Source organism: Hemicordylus capensis, chromosome 1 (genome assembly GCF_027244095.1).
Source record: "Hemicordylus capensis ecotype Gifberg chromosome 1, rHemCap1.1.pri, whole genome shotgun sequence".
Taxonomy (NCBI): Eukaryota; Metazoa; Chordata; class Lepidosauria; order Squamata; family Cordylidae; genus Hemicordylus; species Hemicordylus capensis.
The window spans coordinates 76,089,973-76,112,001 of NC_069657.1; the positions used below are offsets into that span (position 1 = coordinate 76,089,973).

Below are 22,029 nucleotides of genomic sequence, written 5' to 3' on the forward strand. Positions count from 1 at the left end.
CCAAGGGTCTCCAGTCAATAGCCATTCATCTGATGATATGTCTGTCATCTTGAAATGCCACAGACCTATTTACAGATGACCTATTCAGTTCATTTCTAATCTGATGCAATGTCAACTATGAGGTTTTGTGCTGCACTGTCTTGCTTTAAAATGATCTGGTCACCGGTACACTTTTGCAAGCCCCACTAAGGGCCAATATGGCTATATTTCTGCTCATCCTGTAGCTAGGGTAAAGGGATTGGGATCAGGGTCCTTGGATTGCATGCTCAGTCTTGATTCAGTCTCCTCAGTCTTGATTCTTGTATGCCGATTCCCCTGCACTTTCCCAACCCACTTTATGTTGACACTGGGTTATGTTGACAATGACATTAATACTGTTTTAACAAGGATTTTTCAGCCCTACCATGTATCACTAATGCAGAGGCCTGTTTTAATTGCTTAGGCTGTAAAATTTTATTTATTTATTTATTTATATTTTTTATTTGATTTCTATACTAATTTCTAAATCAGTGGGTTAGCTAGCGATCTAAGTGCTCCCAAGGTGTAATCTCATATGGACATGATCTAAAACACAGCTGGGAGGATTACCCCTGCTTTAAACGATACCAATCTTCTCAGGGTGGGTTAACCAATGCTTACAATTCTGCAGTTTCAAAACGAAAAGCATAGAAAATGTCTTCTTTCCCCCATTAAGGCTCCCAGTATCAAAAAACAATAAAGGACCGGTGATGAGGTCTATATTCTTAAGGTCTTATTATGAAGGTATAAAGGAACCTTAGGACCACCTCCTTTCATATATACTCCCATGTGCTCTGAAGCTGATTCAAAGACTATCTCCTTCAAGTCCCCCTGCCCCTCTGTAGGTTGTAAAGAATAGTGCCATCTTCCTGGAGCAGGGGTGTCTGAAGAAGAGGGGCACTAGAAGGGCAGCTTCCCAGGGCCCTGCACTGACAGGCCCCAAGCAACATACTCTTCTCGTTCCAACAGAGCCAAAACAATATTGATTCATTATGGGGAAGCCTACACAAGCTTCAAACAGCCCTGGTGGGGCGGTGAAACTTTGTCAAGATTGGCTGGCATAAACAAACAAAAACACAATAGTGATTCATCATAGAAGGCCCTGCAAACTGTTCTCACCCTGGGCCCCGTGAAAGCTAGAGAGGGCCCTGCCCTGGAATCTCCTTATTGTGGAATTCCCTAGGGAAGCCTGACAAATTTGTCTTCTCATGATGTTCTGGATATGGCTGCTCTCTCCTTGAAGGAACAGTTTTGCTTATTGTTCCAGCATGGTTGCTGGGGGCCTACATGGCATCTGTGATATGTGTCAGCTTCTGCCAGCTAAGGCTGGTAATCCAGCAGCAGCCTTCCTGGGCAGAAGTGGCCTAACTGCTTCTGTGTCCTGGTAAGCTCTGGACTGGATTATTCAGTGAGGCTATTCACACACGCCTGCAAAACTGGGCTAAGGGAGCCCAGCCCAGTTTTGCACATGTGTGTGAACCACCTGGATCGGGCCGATCCTGGCAGCACCATGGTGGCAAACCCACCTACGAACCCTCCCCTCAAAATGGAGTTAGGAGAGCGAGCGCTCTCGTGACCCCATTTTTCTGCTTGTGTGTCAGCTGCGGGCTGCTTGGAGCCGTGGCTGGCAGACTCAGGGAGAGGGAGGGGGATCCCCATAATGCACTGCACACTTGTGCAATGTATTATTTGAGCTCTGGGGGATGGGGCAGCTTGTCCCAGCACTCCGACCCTCAGAGCTGCTGGCAGCAGCCGGTGCTCGTCTGGGCGGGCAATTTGCCCGCCCAGGGATGGTGGGATGACCGTCTGCAGTGTGGTAAGCACTTTTGGGCTTCCTCCATGTAAACCGGGTAGCCATTTATTTGTTTGTTTGTTTGTTTTGATTTCTATACCGCCCTTCCAAAATGGCTCAGGGTGGTTCTCACTGTTTGTGAGGAAGGGCTGAATGAGGTGTACGTGGGGCTTCCTTTGAAGAGTTTCTGGAAACTTTGGCTAGTACAAAATGCAGCTGCTCAGTCAAAAACTTGGACTAGCTACAGAATACATACATGACTTCTTAATACATACACGAGTTCTTAAGCAGCTGCGTTGGTTGTTGGTCCAATTCCGGACACAATCAAATATGCTGGTTGTTATTGCTAAAGCCCTGAAAATCTTAGGATCTGACTATCTGAATGGAACACCTTCTATAGACATATCAGCCCAAACCTTAGTTGTCTTTGGAGACCCTCCTTCCAGTCCCACCACTGTCAGATGTTAGGGTGGAGGTAACTGGCGAAAGGGTTTACTTGGTCATGGTACCCCATATTTGGAATGCCTTTTCTAGAGACAGATATAAGTTTATTCGGTCGTTGACCAGCAAATTTTCTAGAGATGTTCACCAAGTGCCAACTTTTATGTCTTTGTGGATCCAGACCATACCGTACCATACGGTACCCAGGCATTCCAGCACCTTGTGTAGCTGGTTTCAATGGTTGATTTATGATTCAGTTAGTTGTTGCTACTCTCTTTCCATCATCTTATTGTTGTATTTTATGGTATTATTTTTATTCCCTACCTATTCTAAGTTCCTCACGTGTTATCAGGGGAACTCCCATTGCATGCCTCCGACAATCTATTCACCATTCCACACAACCATCATTTCCTTATCCAATATCACACACAGACGCTGTTCTTACAAACAGCCAAGCCCAGGCTTAAGCAGCCAAGTGAGAACCGCTGGGATCTGTGCAGATCCCGGCGGTGCTGTGGCGCTAAACCTAGCACCGAAGGCTGGCTCTTAGTCGAGGTTAAGGGTGCAAACGCGACCTTAACCTGGCTCCTGGGATTGTTGGTCAGTGTGAGTTGCTTGCAGTTCATGCTGACATAGAGATGGGTGCTCCTTGGGAAATCCCCCAGTGCAGTGCACTCAGCACATGGTGCACTGTGGGATTCTCCCCCTCTCTTGGCTGCACGGCTGTGTGTGAATAACCCCACTGTCTTCTCACTTGCTCAGTCTCCACTCCAATATGGACTGTAGCTAGACCTCCTGTCAGTGGCACAGAAGCTATAACTTGGTTAGTAACTCTAAGAAGGCTTCTTCTCCTTCTCTTTCTTCTCCTTCCTCCTCCTCTGGAATACCTCTTATTGGACCGTGCTTCTCTCTCAGCAACAAGAAACTGCATTATACAAGAATAATATATTTTATAATGTAAGGCTAACAGAATAATGTTGTTGATGGCTCTTACCATCTGAAGTTGCAAAGCCTAAAGTAGAATTAAAATGTTCCCTGCCAGCTCGACAAACATGTTCCAAATAAGACATTGTCTAATTGCAAATCTTATTCCAAACTACCCTCCCCTCCTAACATATCCACAAAATATGCCAGCTTTGCCAGAAATGTTTAGCGCATTAGCAGGTTTAATTGCCCCAGTTGCAATGGCTCAGGAGGCCACAGAGCTGCATAGATTTCATTCCAGGATCCTTTCCAGCTGGTGGATCTTTTGACAGTACTTGGTGGCAGAGTTACAAGTGCACGAAGACTGCAATTCAGGTGAAATATGAGTTACACGTACTGCTGCTACATGGGAAGGATGGATAAGTGGTGGTGGCAGGCAGAAAGCGGGGAGAGGGTTACAGGATCAGTGTGTCTATATCTGTGGAAAGAAATGTGAACTGGCTGGCTAAAGTTCCCATTGTGTACTGCCCTTTGGGGGGGAAAGTTACTTCGGAAATTGCTATGTACTCAGCTAGCAGTGCAATCCCATGCATGGTTACTTGGAAGTAAGTGCCACTGATTTCAACAGGGCTTACTCCTTAGTAAGTGCACATTGTATTGTAATTTTAGAGGGTCTTTACTGATCTATCTCTCTGTCTCATGCTTCATAATGAAATATTTATCCCTTGTCATCTTGATGCCTTGGATAATGTCACTAGCAGCTCATTACACTACTGTAATTGCCTCCCAGTCAGATTCTGCTGTCTTGTGACCAGTGTAATGCCACTGTAGACTCCTCACAAGTCAATGGAATTACTCTATATTTATGCTGGTGCAATTCAGCCTAGAAATGGGCTAGCTGCCTGGCTCTAAACACTACCTCTCAGTGAGAGCAGAGAGGCTCCCAGACAGCTGACTGAGTCCGACAGCCTCTTATCTCCCCAACAGATGTTTGTGCTTTTGTTTTCCTTTAGCATGGGGGCAAGAGTGAAAACAGGAATGTGCCAATCCATTCCCTCCCTGCTTCCTGTTTCAGAGCTGCCAGTGACTGGCAAGCCTCAGGCTCTATTTTTGACTGACTATACAAAGAGCGAAAGAGCAATAGTTTGAATGCAGCATCTGGCCACATTTGGCCTTGTGTGTTGGTCTGGGGCCCAAATTATACTTAAGGAGCCATGGTATAACTCTGACCTTGACTCGAAATGTTAGCCTAGCATTTTTGATACATGTTTAAGGGTGTCTTCTGACATGTGTTCAGTTTACCATTCCAAGTCCCATTTGTTTGGTACTCCCAGCCACACATGCAAATGCTCATGAGAATTGTGTAGTGTAGTGGCCATTCAACACAGTGGGACTTACTTCCAAGAAAACATGTACGATTCCACTATAAAGCATTTCTAGTAACATCCTTGTCCAGGCATAATGTTATCTGGCTGTTAACCTAGCCCCTCTTTTCGTTCAAATTCATTCAATCACGACCACCCCACACATTACCCTTGTCCCACTTATGTCTGACTCCAGTCATCACAAAGTGAAATAAAATTTAGAACCCTTTTTCAGTCTTGTATACAAAAAGCTAATTTTGGAGTGTCCTTCGGTTGGTATTAACCAGGATTAAAACTGGTCAGACTTCACATTGAATTGGGACAAAGGGACAGCAGGGGAGTGGGCAAAGAAATATGTGTGTGCAAAAGGGAAGGGAGCATGCAATCACATCCTGCCCTGTGAACCCTTCATCTCAGTTAAAAGATGCCTTAGTTAAGGTGGCATCTGCACTGGTCTTCAAAGTAGCCATTTTAGCAGAGTGTGACTGGAAAGCCCACATCCAAGAAGCCTAACTTGTACCAGTGAGCATTTGCTGCTCTCAAACTTAAAATTCAGAAACAGCTACCATTTGCAATCTCAGAAACATATCCTGGTCCCTAAGGCAGGGAAATCCCTCCAGCATGATCCTACCCACAAGCACATTTACAAACAGCTTTAGGTAGAGAGAATGATTTATTTATGTACTTATTTAGGTTTCTAGCCTACCCTATCAAAGCCTCAGGGCAAATCACAACATTTGAAAACATAAATTGCAATATTATATAAAACCGACAACAGGGGCCACCAGAAGCCTTCCCCTCCCCAAAGGTCTTATGGCAGTTTAAAAGCTGCCCAGATCCCAACACTGGCAAGTCTCCAAGGCTAGAAAAGGAAAGAGGACAAAAATTAATAACCTCATAATTAAGGATCCCTGAGACTACATAACCTTCTTTGTGTGGTGGTGGCTGGACAACTCTCTCAAGGACCACCCAGGTAGGAGGGACAGGGAGGCCATGGAGAGCACTTTACCAAGAAAGCCAGCCAAGGTAAGTGTGGTTAGTTATAATGCTCATATACTGACTTATTTCTGGTTGCTGGTACACCTATATATTTATTTCTCCTAGGCATACCCGTCACTAATCCCATGTGTGGCAGCTCTCGCGAGAGTTTGTGAGCAACTGCCCATTAGCAATGGGGATGAAAGAAAATAGGGATGCCGGCTGCCAGTGGGAGCAGGTGGCGGCAAGCCGGCCTGGCCGGCAGGAGCAGCAGGCAATGGAAGGCCAGCTGGCAGGAGCAGGTGGTGGGCTGGCCCAGCCGCTGGGAATGGGCGAGCGGGAGGAGGAAGTGGCAGGCCAGTTTTCCAGCTGGCCCACCAGCCAGAAACCATGGGCGGGTGGGTGTGGGGAAGAAGCAGGCTACGGCCAGCCGGACGCTGGGAGCAGCAGGTGGCGGAAGGCCAGCCAGGCTGCCAAGAATTGGCAGGCGGGCTGGAGGAGGTGGCAGGCTGGCTTTCCAAGCCCGCCAGCCAGAAACCGCGGGAGGGCGGGGGGGGGGGATCCAGGCGGGGAGAAGTGCGCGGGTGGAGAAGCGGGCTGGCCAGGCCGGCGGAGGCGCAGATGCTCTGTGCCCGGCTCAGCTAGGTTTTTTAAAATTGTTGTGCTTTTTCCCCAGTAGCACAAAGTACTGGAATAATAGACACTCATTTTGTATGGCTTTAATCTAACCTTTTTGTATTTGTTTTAGTTTACAGGAAATAGCACAATCCTTTTATTTACACAGACAACCCTATATACAATACAGAAATATAACAAAATTTCATTTTCCTTTATGGGGGTGGCATGGGGGGAGCACAAAAACACCAGATAAACAAGAAGTTTGGATACATGGAAAATATTTTAAGATAAGAAAATCAGAAAGTTTGCACAAAAATTTGATTACTGGGATCCAGCTTCTTCTTGTGGCTCTCAATGAAATGTGCAGTGATAAGGTATAAGAAAGTGGAGAGTTCGATCTAGAGAAAGTAAAAGGCATACTTAAAACCCCTTTGATTTCAGCAGCACTCAAACATGACCAACTCTCTGGTTTGCACCCATAAAGCTGTTGCCACAAAGTATTTCCCCTCTATCTCATCCTGTAGAGATATTAAAATATCATTGGGATCAAGATGAGTTCCTGTGGTAAAGTGTAATGAGACAAGTAAGCATTTACTATTAAACCATCTGTCCAGTTCTGTGAAAGAACGTTCTTAATCTCTTTATAAACTGTTCTACAACATTGCTGAATAATATGTGAAGTGGCAAGATTTCTATTTTGGAGAGGTGTAAAGGTCTTGCCGCTTTCCCCACTCCCAACCCCACCCCCCATCCCACCCCCTTGTTGAATTACTGTCTTACTGGTATAAGGCAGCAAGTTCAGGGGTTGTTGCAGCAGGTTCAGTGGTTGTAGTTTGACAGTTCCTATGTACATGATGTAATCCTCTAAATCTCCTGCACTTTGATTGTCGCCTCTGCCTTCTGTTGTTTGCAAGTTTCACACGTGTCAGGTAAATTACAGTGTATTACCCTGACATTTCCATCCTATATGGACATGCAGTGAGAGCTGGGCTGTGTGATCCCAAATCCACACTGTTATCAACAAAGGATGTTCCTTAACTGGTACTGATTAGGGTCTGAGTGGCCAAGAAACGCATGAAAGAAGGAATTGTGTTTTAAATCATTAAGTGAAGGCAGGGAGTGGGGTTGCGGAGAAAATCCAAACAAATGTGAAGAGAACATGAAATATCGTCTTTGATGTGCTGCACTCGGCAGCTTTCAATCTTTGCTTAAAGACTCTCCCCCCACCCGCTCCAATGTTTGCCTCTTGTGGGACTGTATCCAATATTCCAGTGTTCATGTAATGCCTTGAATTAGCTATCACTCTTCTTGAGATAATTATAGGTTAGCATAATGTACCTATTGTTCTGTTTCACAAAGCTGCACTGTCATATGGATGGCTGGGGTAGAGAGATGAGAGCATCTCTGCGTGCCTCCTGCATCCACACTGTGTCCTTAATTAGCATTCTTCTTTGCCTTGCCTTCTTCAGGGGTTTCCTGCTCTAAAGGCTGAACTCTATCCTTTCCTGGCCTGCTCCTTGCTCTTGCTTTTCAGCCATTGCATAGTAATGCCATTGCATTTGTCCCAGGCAGCCTTCATCACTACTCACAGTAATATAAGACATTATGATTCTAATATATAAAGGTAAATAAGGTGACCAGAACCTTTCTGTTGTGTTCTGTACTGGCTGCCAAATGCTAGACACTGTGGTTTTCTCATAACAAAGCAGCAAAAGCCATGGATGTGCTTCTCTCTTGATCAACATTATCTAGAACGTTGGTCTTTGTCACGGGAAATGTGTTTAAATGATTTTTATTAATTCCACTATAAGTGTCCAAGGCAGCTGGTAATCCTTACAATCACCATCACACAAAACAAAATCAGTACCATTACCTACTAAAACAGCAAAGATGACATCTAGAACAGCAGTGAAACCAATGCAAACATCCACAATTAGAAGTATAATCACTCTTGTAATTGTACTAAAGTCCTGATGAGGGAGGATCCTCTTCTTCAGCGGACCCCTTTAATGATAACAAGGTCACCACCAGACCTCTCTGAAGGGGTGTAGCTGTACTTGAACAAGGTGGGACAAATGTCCCTGGTCTGTGAGGGAGGAGGGGTCCGGTGGCTGGACAACTGCTCACTCATCGCTCTTGTGTGTGGGGAGGCTGTTATAATATTTGCATATGAGCAAGAGAAAAGTCATGTGGACTATGTTTTGTTTTTCACAATGCCCTTACAGGTCTTCAGCAGACATGTGGGGCGGGGGGGGGGAGAGAAGGGCAAGGGGCCTGGGCTGGGGCGCATTTCCACTTGTCCCAGTGCCCACTTCAACTTTGCTACGCCCCTGCTCCTTTGAAAGGTTATTTGAAACAGCTTGTATAATCTCATGCTTTTTTCTGGCATTTTAGGGTTGTTTTGTGTTTGGATTATAACGAATACTGGACTGGGCATTTGTTCCTAAAGCTTTCTAATAGGTCCAAGTGGCTGAATGTGAATCTCGTATACATCTCCTTTCTGTTCTACCCTATTAAAGTCAGCTTTTGGTAGCAGTCACTTATATGAAGGAGCAGTATGTGAAGAGCTCCTGGGTATATTTTAGAATAGGCTACAGGTACTTTGACCTAAACTTTAATTGCTATTTGTAGAAACACCATTTGCTGGGAACCTATCTCCAGGCTTTTGCTCTTTGGGGGGCAAAGTTCCTGAGGCATACTTGTCAGGAACTTGACACATCCACAAGATTGCAGTGAACCACTAGTGAGCAAGCCCTGTTACAGTAATTATACTGTAGGTTTCCCCTGCTAACTGAGCAAAGAGGCACTTTTTGAAAGTGTGATATTCTTTATTGAGCAGAGGGAGAGCAAGTGGTCCTATTCAACCCCAGCAAGCATCCCCCCACTGGCTGTTGCTGGTGTCTTTCTTTTTGGATTGTGAGCCCTTTGGGGACAGAGAGCCATCCTTATTTATTTATGCTTATTTCTCTACGTAAATTGTGTTGGGAACTTTGTTGAAAAGTGGTATATAAATATTCATAATAGTAATAGTAATCATTGTTGTCATTTCCTCCAATAGTGAACTCAAGTGTATTTGTTTCTTTCAATTTGGATGTGACATGGGGTCACTCAAAAATAAAGTACTGATTTATAAGTACAGGGGACTCCCTAGGTATGCAGCAGATGTGTTCATAAATTGGAAGAAAAATAAAATGTGAAAAACTCCAAATGGTCCTCTGAGCTTTCAGGACTTCCACAATTTTCAGGGCATATAGAGATTTTTAAAAATCTAATTGTTCGGAGAGGGGGACCCGACTTTTTCTGTTACCTTTTGTTCAGGGAGCAGGGAAGTGACACATTGTTGGTACCCAATCACAGCTTCGCCAAAATCCTGGATTTCTCCTTGTTTTCTATGGCAGCTCACAGTCCTGTCCCAGAGGAAAACAAACACAAAGGCTCTGAAGAAGCCAGAAGTCAGGCAGGCGGTGTGAATCTATCGATTAAGTCTATAGTTGAGGGCAGTTGAAGAGAGCATCTAAAACAGAATGTCCAAGTGTCAGTTGAAAAGGACACAGGAAAATGGAGGTCAGAGGGAGAGAGAGGGAGAATTGGCCTGCTCAAACTGCTTATAGTAAGTATCCTGGATCAGGGGATTAGGGTTGGGGAGGATGTGTGCTTTCAGGTTAAAGAACTCCCCTTCCTGCACTATATAGAATTCTTTCAGGCGGGAGGAAGCACTATAAGCTGACTAAACAATATTCCTCCTCTAAAAGCCTGGGAATAAACTGCAGTATTTTGCTGCAAGTCCTATTTCTGTCGATACTAAAGGCACTCAACTACCTAAGTTTGCTATCAGATTGGAAACAAAATGTGGCCACCTTCAAAATAAGGTAGTAGTTTCTACATATGAGATTCCCTTGGAATGCAGAAGCACGTGAAAGGAAAAAATAACTGACAAAGACTGAGCATGCTCAGTGACCCCCCCAAGAGCCATAGAACAGTGTTTCTCAACCACCAGTCCATGTACCAGTGCTGGTCTATGTGAGTTTAGGAAGGTAGCCAGTCAGGGAAGTGCTTCACATGAGCAGTGTGAAGCACTGAAAGGAGGTATGCAGGGAGAGTGGGTTTGACCCGTTCTCTCCGCAGACTATTGCTTACCCTTCCTCGGTCAAGCGGATCGCCCGCCCAGACAAGTGGCAGCTTCCCTTTAGCGCTTCCACAACCTGCCCCCCGGAGCCCCAATAATGAATAGCATGAATGCATGGTTCATTACTGGGAGCCCCCCCCCCCCAGTGTGTCCACCATGGCTGCAAGCAGCCACAGCAGACACACAATTACTTAGCCCAGTTTTTAGGTGCATTTGTGCCCCAAACCTGGGTTAAGCGGCAGGCTACTTTAGAGGGCTTGCTGTCACTGGGAGCCACATGGCTCTCGGCAGTTCTCGCGTGCAGCAAAAACCAGGCTGGCCTTAGCGCGTTTTTCACTGCTCGTGAGAATAGCTTCAGTGCCCGGTATCAAAAAGGTGATTTTCCTGTGTTTGGGATTCACAAAGTGAATTACTTTGTGATTGCCTGCAACTCACACGAACTGCTGAAGCTGCCTTATACGGAGTTGGACCATTTATCTACCCATTATAGTCTCCTCTCACTGGCAGAGCTTCTCCAGGAACTCTGGCAAATATTTCCCCTGATCCTTTTAGCTGGAGATACCAAGGGTTGAACCTTGAACCTTCTGTGTGTAAAGTATATGCTTTGTCACTGAGCTATAACTCCTCCCAAACAGAAGGTAGTAACTCTAACTCAGGTCTTATTTCATCTGAATTTTTTATTCAGTTTAAACAATTTATAAATTGTCTTGCCAATGCCAACACAGTTCATTATCCCCTTCTTGCAGGCTGAGGGGATGTGGCTGGAAGAGAATGGTTTACAGCAGCTCTGCAACATAGTCCACTGTTTTATTGCAGTTGAGAGACTGAGTAGAAAAGGGGGTTGTAAAGCAACCAGAAATTGTGCAGACTGTGTGAGTCTAGCTGTGCCCCCCTGCTACCCACTGAGTAGACCCCTCCCCGGTTACCGGGTGACTGGAGGATTGACTCCCATTGAAAGGACTGGACTTCCTGCCACTACCTGCTCTCCTTTAGGGTAGGGTCCTTACTCCCTTTCCTTTTGGGCATCCTGGACTGGGTAGGGTTGGAGAGTCTACCATCCAGCTAGGATCCATAAAGTATTTTCACAGGACAGGTGCAAACTGCTGACCCCCGTTGATGTAGTGCTATGGAACTGCCCTCCCCTTTCCCAAAGAGCATTCCAAAGGAAAGAGGTTTTTTTAATTCTCTGAAGCAGTTGATTGCTGAGAAAAATATAAGGATAGGTAGCAGGAAAACAAATCAGTTTGTAGGATTCACAGGCACACTAAAACAAAAGAGAAACAACCAAACACAAGATCTATCTAAGAACTTTTCCTACTTAAAGTATTTCTTATACTGCCGCTTTTCCTTTCGCTTTTCCAGACCAGGCCTCCCACTGAGGACCTGGAGGAGAGTGTGTGACCTCAGCCTTTTCTGACTGCTCTCTGTTCAGCTTCCAACAGGTGGACCCACCAAAACAGGAAGTAGCTCCAAACCAAACTGAGCTATTGACCCCTCTTCCCAAAGAGAGAGGGGAAAACCTCTTTCAAATCTTATTGGCCTCAGTCTAAGCCTGGCTATCCATCACAGGGCTCCTGTGGATTTCCAGGCTGGGTTAACTTATAGCTGCACACCGCACTGCACTGCACCAGCAATTAAGTCTATATTTGAGGTAGGGATGTGCACAAATCACATTTTGAGATGCGATTCGGAACATATCCCCTTCTTTAAAACACAGGAGAGCCGGTACATACCTGCTCCTCCGCCACTTGCTGCCAATCCCTGAATTGGTGGCACTCCTCCCAGCTGTCTTCACATACTGGCAGAACTCTCCCCTAGCTTTCCGCACATGACACCAGCATGCATATGGCTTCTGTGCATGCATGGCAGCCACATGTGTGCTGGCATCACGTGGGGGCAGTGTGCTACTGGCACGTGAAGATAGCTGGGAGGAGAGCCTCCGATTCAGGAAGTGGCGGCAAGCAGCGGAGAAGCAGGTATGCACCTGCTCTTCTCCATTTTAAAGGGGTAAGGAATGTGTTCTGAATCACGTCTCGAAAGGTGATTTGTGCACATCCTTAGTTTCAGAGCAGTTGAGTCATGCAGTGTTGAGGGTAACAGTCTGAAAGAAAGAGAGAGAAAAGGAAGGGAGAGAGAGGGAATTGGCTTGCTTGAACCCCTAACACTATCTAGAGCTGAGCATTAGGGTTGGGAGGTTGGGTATGAACAAGTTGGAAAAACCCTCCTGCATACACTATACTCCCCACTCACCTGTATAGTAATAATGCACTATATATTAAGCCTATAGCACAGTGATGGAATGTTTCAGGAGGACTGGAAAGAAAGAAAAGATGTGTGAGCCCCAAACAGTATTAAGATTCCTGTTCTAGAAAGGCTGGAGCCCTGAACAGCTGGGAATACACTGTAACATCTTGGGATGGGGTCCCCGCTAATTCTCTGTAATACTGAATTTGGGGGCTGTGTCCCCTCTAAGGCGTGCACATGTGCATGCAGTCACTGTTTTTTTTTAATGTCCACTCAGTCAATTTTAGATCCCGCTCAGGTTGACTCAGAAAGGCCCCACTCTGAATGCACATGTGCACACACTGCCTTGATGCTGCCACCCAGAACAAAACTCATTCTGCACACAGATGAAAAAAATGGGAGAGAACACTGCTTGGGAGTCCCACTTGGAAGATAAATGACACTACCAAAAATAAGGTACTGTAGTGGTTTCTCCATGCATGGGCGGACTCCTTATGGATGCAGAAGTATCTTAGCACATACATAACAAACAAACAAACAAACAAATAAATAGGCCTGGTAAGGACTTGTGAAATTAGAGGACCTATGGAATGTTGAGGATGGCAGTTGTGGGGGTGGGGTGGGGGGCAAGAGGTGAGGGAGAAGGAATTGACCTACTTGAGCTCTTAACAGCTTATAGTATTCTGGAGAGGGGATTAGGCTAAGGGTGCATATGCCATGCGATTAAAGAGCTCTTCTCCATACTATGGTGAGGTTTCAGGAGAATTTCCGTTTCCACTCTCTGGACTCCACCCTGCTGCCAGTCTGTAGTGTAAAAGTGCTTAGTTTCAGAGCTTGAGCCCTTTAGGGTTATATAGCACAGCAAGGGAAGCTTTCAAGACTGTGGGGATGAAAAACAAAAGGGGCCCCGTCTTCCCCCTCCTTGTAACATCCCCTCCCCCACCCCCACTATCCCCCAAGACTACTATAAGCTGGCTGGAGCCCTGAACAGGAGTATTTTTGTGAGCGGCTGGGGATATATTGCACCATTTTGTTACAGGTCCCCCTTCCTTGCCTATATGCTATTAGTGATGTTGGCTGTCCAGAGAGCCAAGAACATTTTGTGGGGATTGAATAGACCTAGCAAGATTCTCACCAACCCTAGTAGGGACTTACCTGGTAGCTGAGGCTATACACATGAGCTCTGAAGAAGAGGAGGGCTGTTCATGTCAAGTTGAGAGGGAAGGTGCAGGTGGGTCCTTGTTTCTTTTTCGTAATCAAAGATTCTCAATAGATAATCGGTACTGGACAAAAAAGTACTTGCTGGACACTAGTGTCTTGGGCTATCGGCTCTATCCCTTCCAGTCTAAGAGGGATTCTCTGCCAGGGCTAGATTATGACATGCCGAGACCCTAAACAATCTCCATTTTAAGGCCCCATAGCATTACAAAAAATATTATTAATCTAACAAAAAGGACAATGGAAATAGAAATAATAAACTTTTATTTTTCCTTGGCAAGGATGCAATGAAAAACTAACAAAAACAGTTAGCTTGCAATGAGCCTATTTGCAGTAGAACTACTTTTAAATGAAAATACATTATGTAAAACTTTGAAATTCAGTCATTTGGGGGCCCCCGCATAATGTAGCTGTAATGTAAGCTGTAGCTTACTTAGCTTGTGCCTAGACCTGGCCCTCTTCTCTGCCACCAACTGGCCTGTCTACTGATGGAGATGGCTGCTACAGGTGTCTGTTTCAGTTTGATCAGCCTCAGTAGTTTTGGGCTGATTTGAAACTGAGCGTGGCAGCTGTTGGGTGTGTTGCAGGTTGGCTTCATGGACACACTTTGAAGGCATGTGGTGAGGGCAAAGGATTATATATTCTCTCCCTCTGCTATGCCCTCTTCATACAATGCTGGTTCTCATGGATCCCAAACAGTATAAATCTGAAAACCTCTTCTGTTGTTATTTAATGAGGCTCTCCACACGAGCAGAGTGGAGAGCCTGCAGGGGGTTTGTGGGGAGAGTGGGCTTGACCCACTCTCCCCACGCACGAGCACGCAGTTTGCCCTGGGTGCCTGGATTGGCCACCCACACGATTACCGGCTCCATCATGGATCAGGAGCTTCCTAGCCCCCGGAAGTCTCAGAATGCCCCACGCAAGTGTGTGAGGTATTTTGGGGAGTCCCCCGGCGCTAGGAGGCTTGTTGTAGGTAAATGGTTTAAGGTGGGGGAATTAAGAGGGCTTCCTGCTGGGAGCCACGTGGCTCCCGACGGTTCACACACGTGGTGGAAACGTGGGCTCCCTTAGCTCCACCGCGTGTGAGAATAGCCTCAAAGAATTCCAACACGCAAACATTCTAGAATGCTGTACAAGTCTGGGTTCTTGTTTTTGTCATAGATTAAATATTGAAAAAACATTTTTGCTGTTGGCATAGACCCACTTTACATATGTTTTGAAATGAGATGGTAGACTGTGCCACAGTAGACTACAGATGGGGCTGCCATTTTTGAATGATTTTCCACATGGATCTTGTCACGATAAAGGCTCTTGCTAAGCCTGCTTCCTGCTATGATATTTTCTACTTGCAAATTTGTTTCATTCATTCATTCATTCATTCGATTTCTATACCGCCCTTCCAGAAATGGCTCAGGGCAGTTTACACAAAGAAATAACAAACAAATGCAGAGAAGCATTTAAGAAGCATTCATGCAGAGAAGCATTTAAAATGTGATCCTTCTCCTGCAGTCTTTTCTCTTATGCCGGGCCACTTCTATCTTATTCTGCTGCATTTATGGTTTAGGCCACTGTTTTTAGCAGTACCATTAGAACGTAAGTGTATAAGAACAGCCCTCCTAGATCAGGCCAAAGGCCTATCTAGTCCAGCATCCTTTCTTATACAGCGGCTCACCAGATGCCTCTGAGAAGCCCATAGGTAGGAGGTGAGGAGAGCATGCGCTCTCTCCTCTAGTTGTTCTCCTGCAAATGGCATTTAGAGACATCTTGCCTCTGAGGCTGGAGATGGTCTATAGCTACCACATTAGCAGCCATTGATATACCTGTCCTGCATGAAATTGTCTAAGCTTTTTTCAAAGCCATCCAAGCTGGTGGCCATTACAATATCCTGTGGTAGACAGTTCCATAGATTAATTATGTGCTGTGTGAAAAAGTACTTCCTTTTTTTGGTCCCAAATTTACCAGCATTCAGTTTCATGGGATGACCCCTGGTTCTTGTGTTGTGAAACAGGGAGAAAAATTTCACTCTATCCACTCTCTCTACTCCAGGCATAATTTTATTCACTTTTATCATGTATTCCTGTAGTAGCCTCTTTTCCAAACTAAAAAGCCCCAGATGCTGTAACCTTGCCTCATGGGGAAGGTGCTTCAGGCCCCTGATAATCTTGGTTACCCTCTTCTACACCTTTTCCAGTTCTACAATGTCCTTCTTAAGATACAGTGACCATTACTTCACACAGTACTCCAAATGTGGCCACACCATAGATTTGTATAAGGGGATGATAATATTAGCATTTTTATTTTCAGTCTCCTTCCTAATGATCCCTAGCATGGAATTGGCCTTTTTCACAGCTGCCGTGCACTGAGTCAACACTTCCAGCCAGCTGTCCACCATGATCCCAAGATCTCTCTCCTGGTCAGTCACTGACAGCTCAGAGTCCATCAGCATATATGTGAAGTTGGGATTTTTTGCCCCAATATGCATCGCTTTACACTTGCTCACATTGAACTGCATTTGCCATTTTGTCACCCACTCACCCAGTTTGGAGAGATCCTTTTGGAGCTCCTCACAACCTGCTTTGGATTTTATTACACTAAACAGTTTAGTGTCATCTGCAGGTTTGGCCACTTTGCTGGTTACCCCAACGTTCATTAATTTGTTTTCATTTAATTTGTTCATTTATGACCAAGTTAAAGAGCACTGGTCCAAGTACAGATCCTTCAAGGATCCCACTTCTTACTTCCCTCTGTTGTGATAACTGTCCATTTATTCCTACCCTCTGTTCCTTTCACCAGTTACCAATCCACATACGAACCTGTCCCCTTATCCCATGACTGCTAAGTTTACTCAAGAGCCTTTGGTGGAGAACTTTGTAAAAAGCTTTTTGGAAGTCCATGTATACTATGTCAACAGGATCACCTTTATCCACATGCCTGTTGACATTCTCAAAGAACTCCAGAAAGTTAATGAGGCAAGACTTTCCCTTGCAGAAGCCATGCTGGTTCTCCTTCAGCAAGGCCATTTCTTTTATACGTTTAGCAATTTTGTCCTTAAGTATGCTTTCCATCAATTTACCCTGCACTGCAGTTAAGCTAACTGGCCTGTAATTTCCTGGATCCCCCTAGTTCCCTTTTTGAAAATTGAAGTCACGTTAGCTACTTTCCAGTCCATTGATATGGAGCCTGACTCTAGGGACAAGTTACATATTTTTGCTAGGAGACTGGCAATTTCACATTTGAATTCCTTCAGAACTCTTAGCATCATTTGGCCCTGGCAATTTGTTAATTTTTAGTTTCTCAAGACAGTTTAGAACATCCTCTCTTGTCACCTCAAATTGTCCCAGTTCTTCAGCCTCCAACACTGAGAAGCAAAGTTCCAGAGTGAGTATATGGTCAGTATCCTCTGCCATGAAGACAGATGCAAATAACTAATTCAGCTTCTCTGCAATCTCCTTATTCTCCTAAATAATCCCTTTCACATCCTCATCATTTAGGGGTCCAACTACCTCCCTGGGAGGTTTTCTGCTTCTAGTGTATTCCAATGTAAAGAAGTTTTTGTTATTTCCCTTGACACTTCTAGCTAAATGCTCTTCAAACTCTCTTTGCATCCCTTTTTGTCGCCTTGCATTTCTTTTGCCAGAGTTTATGTTCCTTCCTGTTCTCCTTATTTGGGCGGGCCTTCCATTTTCTGAAGGAAGTCTTCTTCCCTTTTATAGCTCCCCTGACTTTACTTGTTAGCCACACTGACGTCCTCCTGAACTTGGTGGTACCTTTTCTCCTTTTTGGTATGCATTCCAACTGAGCTTCTATTATTGTGGTTTTGAATATGTTCCATGCTTTCCGGAGTGATTTGATCCTCCTGACTTTCTCTTTCAGCTTCCTTTTGACCAGTCCCCTCATTTTTGAGAATTTTCCTCTTCTGAAGTCCAACGCATCTGTCTTGAGCTTCCTTGGCAGTGCTCCATTTGCATATAAGTTGAATTGAATCACACTACGGTCACTGCTTCCTAATGGTTCTACAACTGTGACCTCTTGCACCAGGTCTTGAGCACCATTCAGGATTAAGTCCAAGGTTGCCTTCTCTCTGGTTGGTTCCACAACCAACTATTCTAAGGCACAGTCATTTAGCATGTCTAGAAATTTGGCCTCTCTGTCATATCTGTACATGAATTTGCCCAGTCTATGTGAAGGGAAATGAAGTCGCCTATTATTACAGCTCTGTCTCTCTTCGATGCTTTTCTGATTTGCTTCTCCAACTCCGGTTACGTTTAGCATTTTGATCTCAGGGGTGATAGCACATCCCTAGTAACACATTTCCTTTCAGGCCTCGTATTGTCACCCACAGGGTCTCTGTGGAGGACTTTGGTCTCCCTAGGTTTTTTTTTAGCTTGTTAGATTCTAATCCTTTGTTAAAATATAGTGCTACCCCACCCCCAGTTTGCCCCTCCTTGTCCTTTCTATACAGTTTATATCCTGGAATAACAGTGTCCCACTGGTCCTCACTGTTTCACCATGTTTCTGTTGTGCCCAGTATATCTATGTTTTTATTAGCAACCAAGCACTCCAGCTCACTCCAGCTCACCCATCTTAGCTTGGAGCCTTCTGTCATTGGTCTGTAGACCGAGTCTCTTACCTGGAGTTGGCATGTGCTATTTCCCTTATTGTCATTTGACCTTTTTGACCAGCTGTCTATCTGCTCTATTCCTGATTCTACTCTGTCCCCTTCTGGTTTATCTGAATAGTTTGCGCCCTTGCACCTTAGGTGATTTTGCTTGCCAAAACAGATACCACCCAGTTCCTGTCGGCAATCCCTTAGGCATCATTTTAAAAGCTGCTCTGTGGACATTTTGATTTTAAGCACCAGCAGTTTGGTTCCATCTTGGTTCTGGTAGAGCTCATCCCTTTTGTGCAGGCTTTGCTTGCCCCAAAATGTATCCCAGTGCCAAACAAATCTAAACCCCTCCTCCCGGCACCACCATTTCACCCACACATTGAGACCCCTCGGCTCCGCCTGTCTTGCTGGCCCAGTACATGGAACAGGTAGAACTTCCAAGAATGCTACCCTGAGGATCCTGGATTTCAATATGCTACCTATGAGCCTAATTTTGGCTTCCAGGACCTCGCAACTGCATTTCCTAACATCGTTGGTACCAACGTTCATCACAAGAGCTGGTTCCTCCCCAGCACTGCCTATCTAGATCTGTCTATCTCCCCAGCACTGCCACATGATGTCCGCAACCTTCACACCAGGCAGGCAAGTCACCATGCAGTCTACACATGGGTGGATTGTTGGGGTTTGGATGAAAGCAGATGCAACTGAATGGTGTTTGGGTGTAAAAATAGCCAATAATGACATATTCAGCTTGCACCTGAAGTTAAAAACCTTCTCTCATTCTTGATGTGAAAGCCGATTCTGTCTGCCATATTTTCTCTGATGATAGCTGATGAATGTGATGTGCTTGTTGATTGATGTTGATGATGAGTGATTGTAATGTGAGAGGGAGGGACAGGCCAGGGCTATACAACTAGTTCCTCAGCATGTCCTGTAAAATGCATTTTTTCTTGGCAATGGGAAGCTCTCAAAATCCATCTTTTTCACAAGGATTATTTGTGGAGCTGTGTCATGGAAATCAAAGAGCTGATACTGAAGCACAAGTTGGCAAGCTGTCAATTGCAATGGTCCACGTTGTGTCTGTGTGTGTGTGTGTGTGTGTGTAAAGGAATATTACACTATAGATGATCAATTTCCCAAATCCCAGTTACCTTTCAACACATTTAAACTTTTGGATGATGGTTATTGTTATTCCCAAGGAATTCTGAACTAGATGTGACATTTAGATAGACAGACAGAAAGATATGTGAACATGAGACAAAGACTTTCTCTGATTGTTTTATGTATGATGCCCTTCTTTAAAGCCATTGCAGCCTGCCTTATGCTGTTTTAACTGTATTTCCCCTCTGTGCTCTAAAGTAGAAAACCACAGATTAATCTAGTCAAGCTGTGCAGGTGGTTGGCACCACTGGAGCAGCTCCAGAACATTTTCTCCCCTTGCCTTAAGCGTATTTACATACCACAACTTATTGCTGTCTTGACACTCTTCTTTCTGCATTCATTCCTACGTATTAGGGCTCATGTTTTTGGCTTAGTTTCTCGCATGCTTTTTTTTTTTTTTTAATTCTCTCTGACTCGTGTGTGTGTTTTCAATCTAAAGAAATTATCCTCTTCTGTCTTGTTATCTGCTTTAGTAATTCCTAGTGATGGAAATGCTACCAATGGATAAAGACTGGGCACACTGGTTGTATCTCTCAGTTTACATTTTCTTTGGGTTTCAAAGTACTATTTGGCAACCATTTAAAAAGATTGTTGGAGGTGGGGGCAGTCTGGTTTTTGTCCTGAACCAGTTCAAATCAACAGCACAGGATTTCATGGGTGGTATTGGAGGATGAGAATCATGAACAACCTCTGACTGTTTAGGCAGATTTGAGATGTATAAAGCCCAAAAGTATTAATCAGGAGAATCCTAGAGCAACCTTGCATATCATCAGGGCAGTTTCCTCCAGTAGACACTTCTACTGCAATTCTAGTAAGAGTATGGCTCATATCCTTCTGTCTGTACCCAAGGAAAGGCTTACCTCCTAGTCTGAGAATTCAGGGCCAGCCCAAGTGCCCCTAGTGCTTGATGTAGTAAAGCAAGGTGACAAATGCTGCCTGGCATTTGTGGGTCCTCCTCCCCTCCCTTTCTCTAGTGACGTGTGCACACCCTTGCCCTCTTTCTTTGCTCTAGTCCACCACTGTATTCTCCTTCACATTTCCTTTTTCCTTTTTTAAAATTCAGGAAGCAGGAATGGAAAGAGGAGGAGCAGTAGCAGCAGCGGTTGGGGGTTGGTGTGTCACTGGGTGAGGGGCATATTGGGTGGAGGTGGGCTGAATCAATTGGTGGAGGTACCTTACAGGACCATGGCACTCCCATCAATTCTTTGCTCGAGGCAGCTTCCTCAGTCAACCTGATGGATGGGCCAGCCCTGGAACTCTATATGTAAATTATGTCTCTCTCAGTGATTTTTGAAAAGGAAAAAGAATAGAAATTAAACTCATTTTAAATACTGAGTTTGAGACTTAACATATTACTTGAACATACTAGTACAAGTACTTGTACATACCATACTTCTACATACCATTGCAAGCACAGAAGTTTTTTAAAATAATTATTCAACATATAAACATAGATGTCAGTGCCCTGATTCGCACAATCTTTTGAATCTAGGTTCAATTCTATCATGAGCCTCTTATGGCAAAATTCAATATAAATTTGAATATTCAAATGAATTCTACATCTCTTTCCCCCCCTGGATGTTTCATACCGACATTAGCATGAATTATGTGAACCAACAACAAAGCAGGAATCAGCTTGGCATGAGTTCATGCAATCATGCTAATGTCAATAACCCACATTAATCCTAGATTTGAATGAACCAGGTCACTATATATTATGGTTGATGCTTTTCTTTTTTCCCTCAGTTTTGAATAGTAACAAATTCATAGGAGAAATACATCTTCTCCTAAACCCGTCTCTATGATGCTTCTGATAATTTCTTTATAATCTTCACTTTCCTCATATATTACCTATTAGCTTTGTAACTCATGTTACATGAATTTGTATAAACCATCAGTCACTGCAAGACAAACCATGGTTCTGAACAGTTTTACTAACAGTGCTTTTTGTTTTTCATTCTTAAATGCCTTTGCAGTTATTTCCTATCTACTGTGATCCACAGAGTACTAAACATTATTTTCTGGCTAAGGTAAAATGTTGGCACTGAGGATATTCTCACGACCAGATGGGTGGGCAGGGAAGAAGGCAGGGTGGAGCCTACCTTCCCCCGAGACAATTTATGTTGTTCTCTTCCGCACACCACTGCGTACCCACATGATCCATGCTACTCTGTGCAGTGTGGATCTCTGGAGGCTGGGACTCGTTGTCCTGGCCTCCAGGAATCCCCCCAATGTACCGTGTGATGAGCGCAGTGCATTGGGGGGTTCCCCCAGGAGTCGGGCACTCTAGGCATCTGACTCTGTGTATCCCAAGTTACATGACCCCATACTTAGGGTAAAGGGTGCACTTGGGTCTTTTAACCCAGATAAAAGCCCAGGTACAAAACCTGGGCTTGCCAGGCAGGCAGAAGTGGGATCAGGCTCAATCCCAGCGCTGCACACAAGCAGATCTACTCAGGCAAGATGTTCCTAACCTGGGTAGGGCTGCCCGTGTGCATAGCCTTACTATCTAATCTATTACAGGGAAATCAATTAT

General features: G+C 44.7%; 1 protein-coding gene across 7 annotated transcripts in view; it reads left to right on the top strand.

Moving 5' to 3' along the window:
- The window catches only part of DPF3 (double PHD fingers 3), a 273,036-nt gene that overhangs the window by 88,028 nt on the left and 162,979 nt on the right, over positions 1–22,029 (top strand). Inside the window, exon 1 of one of the 7 annotated variants that reach the window (XM_053266017.1) lies at positions 9,614–9,745. The exons of the other annotated variants lie outside the window; for them this stretch is intronic. The gene's annotated coding sequence lies outside the window, so the exon portion shown is untranslated. Of the gene's footprint in view, positions 1–9,613; positions 9,746–22,029 lie in introns of those variants that run through there. 7 annotated transcript variants of the gene reach the window in all.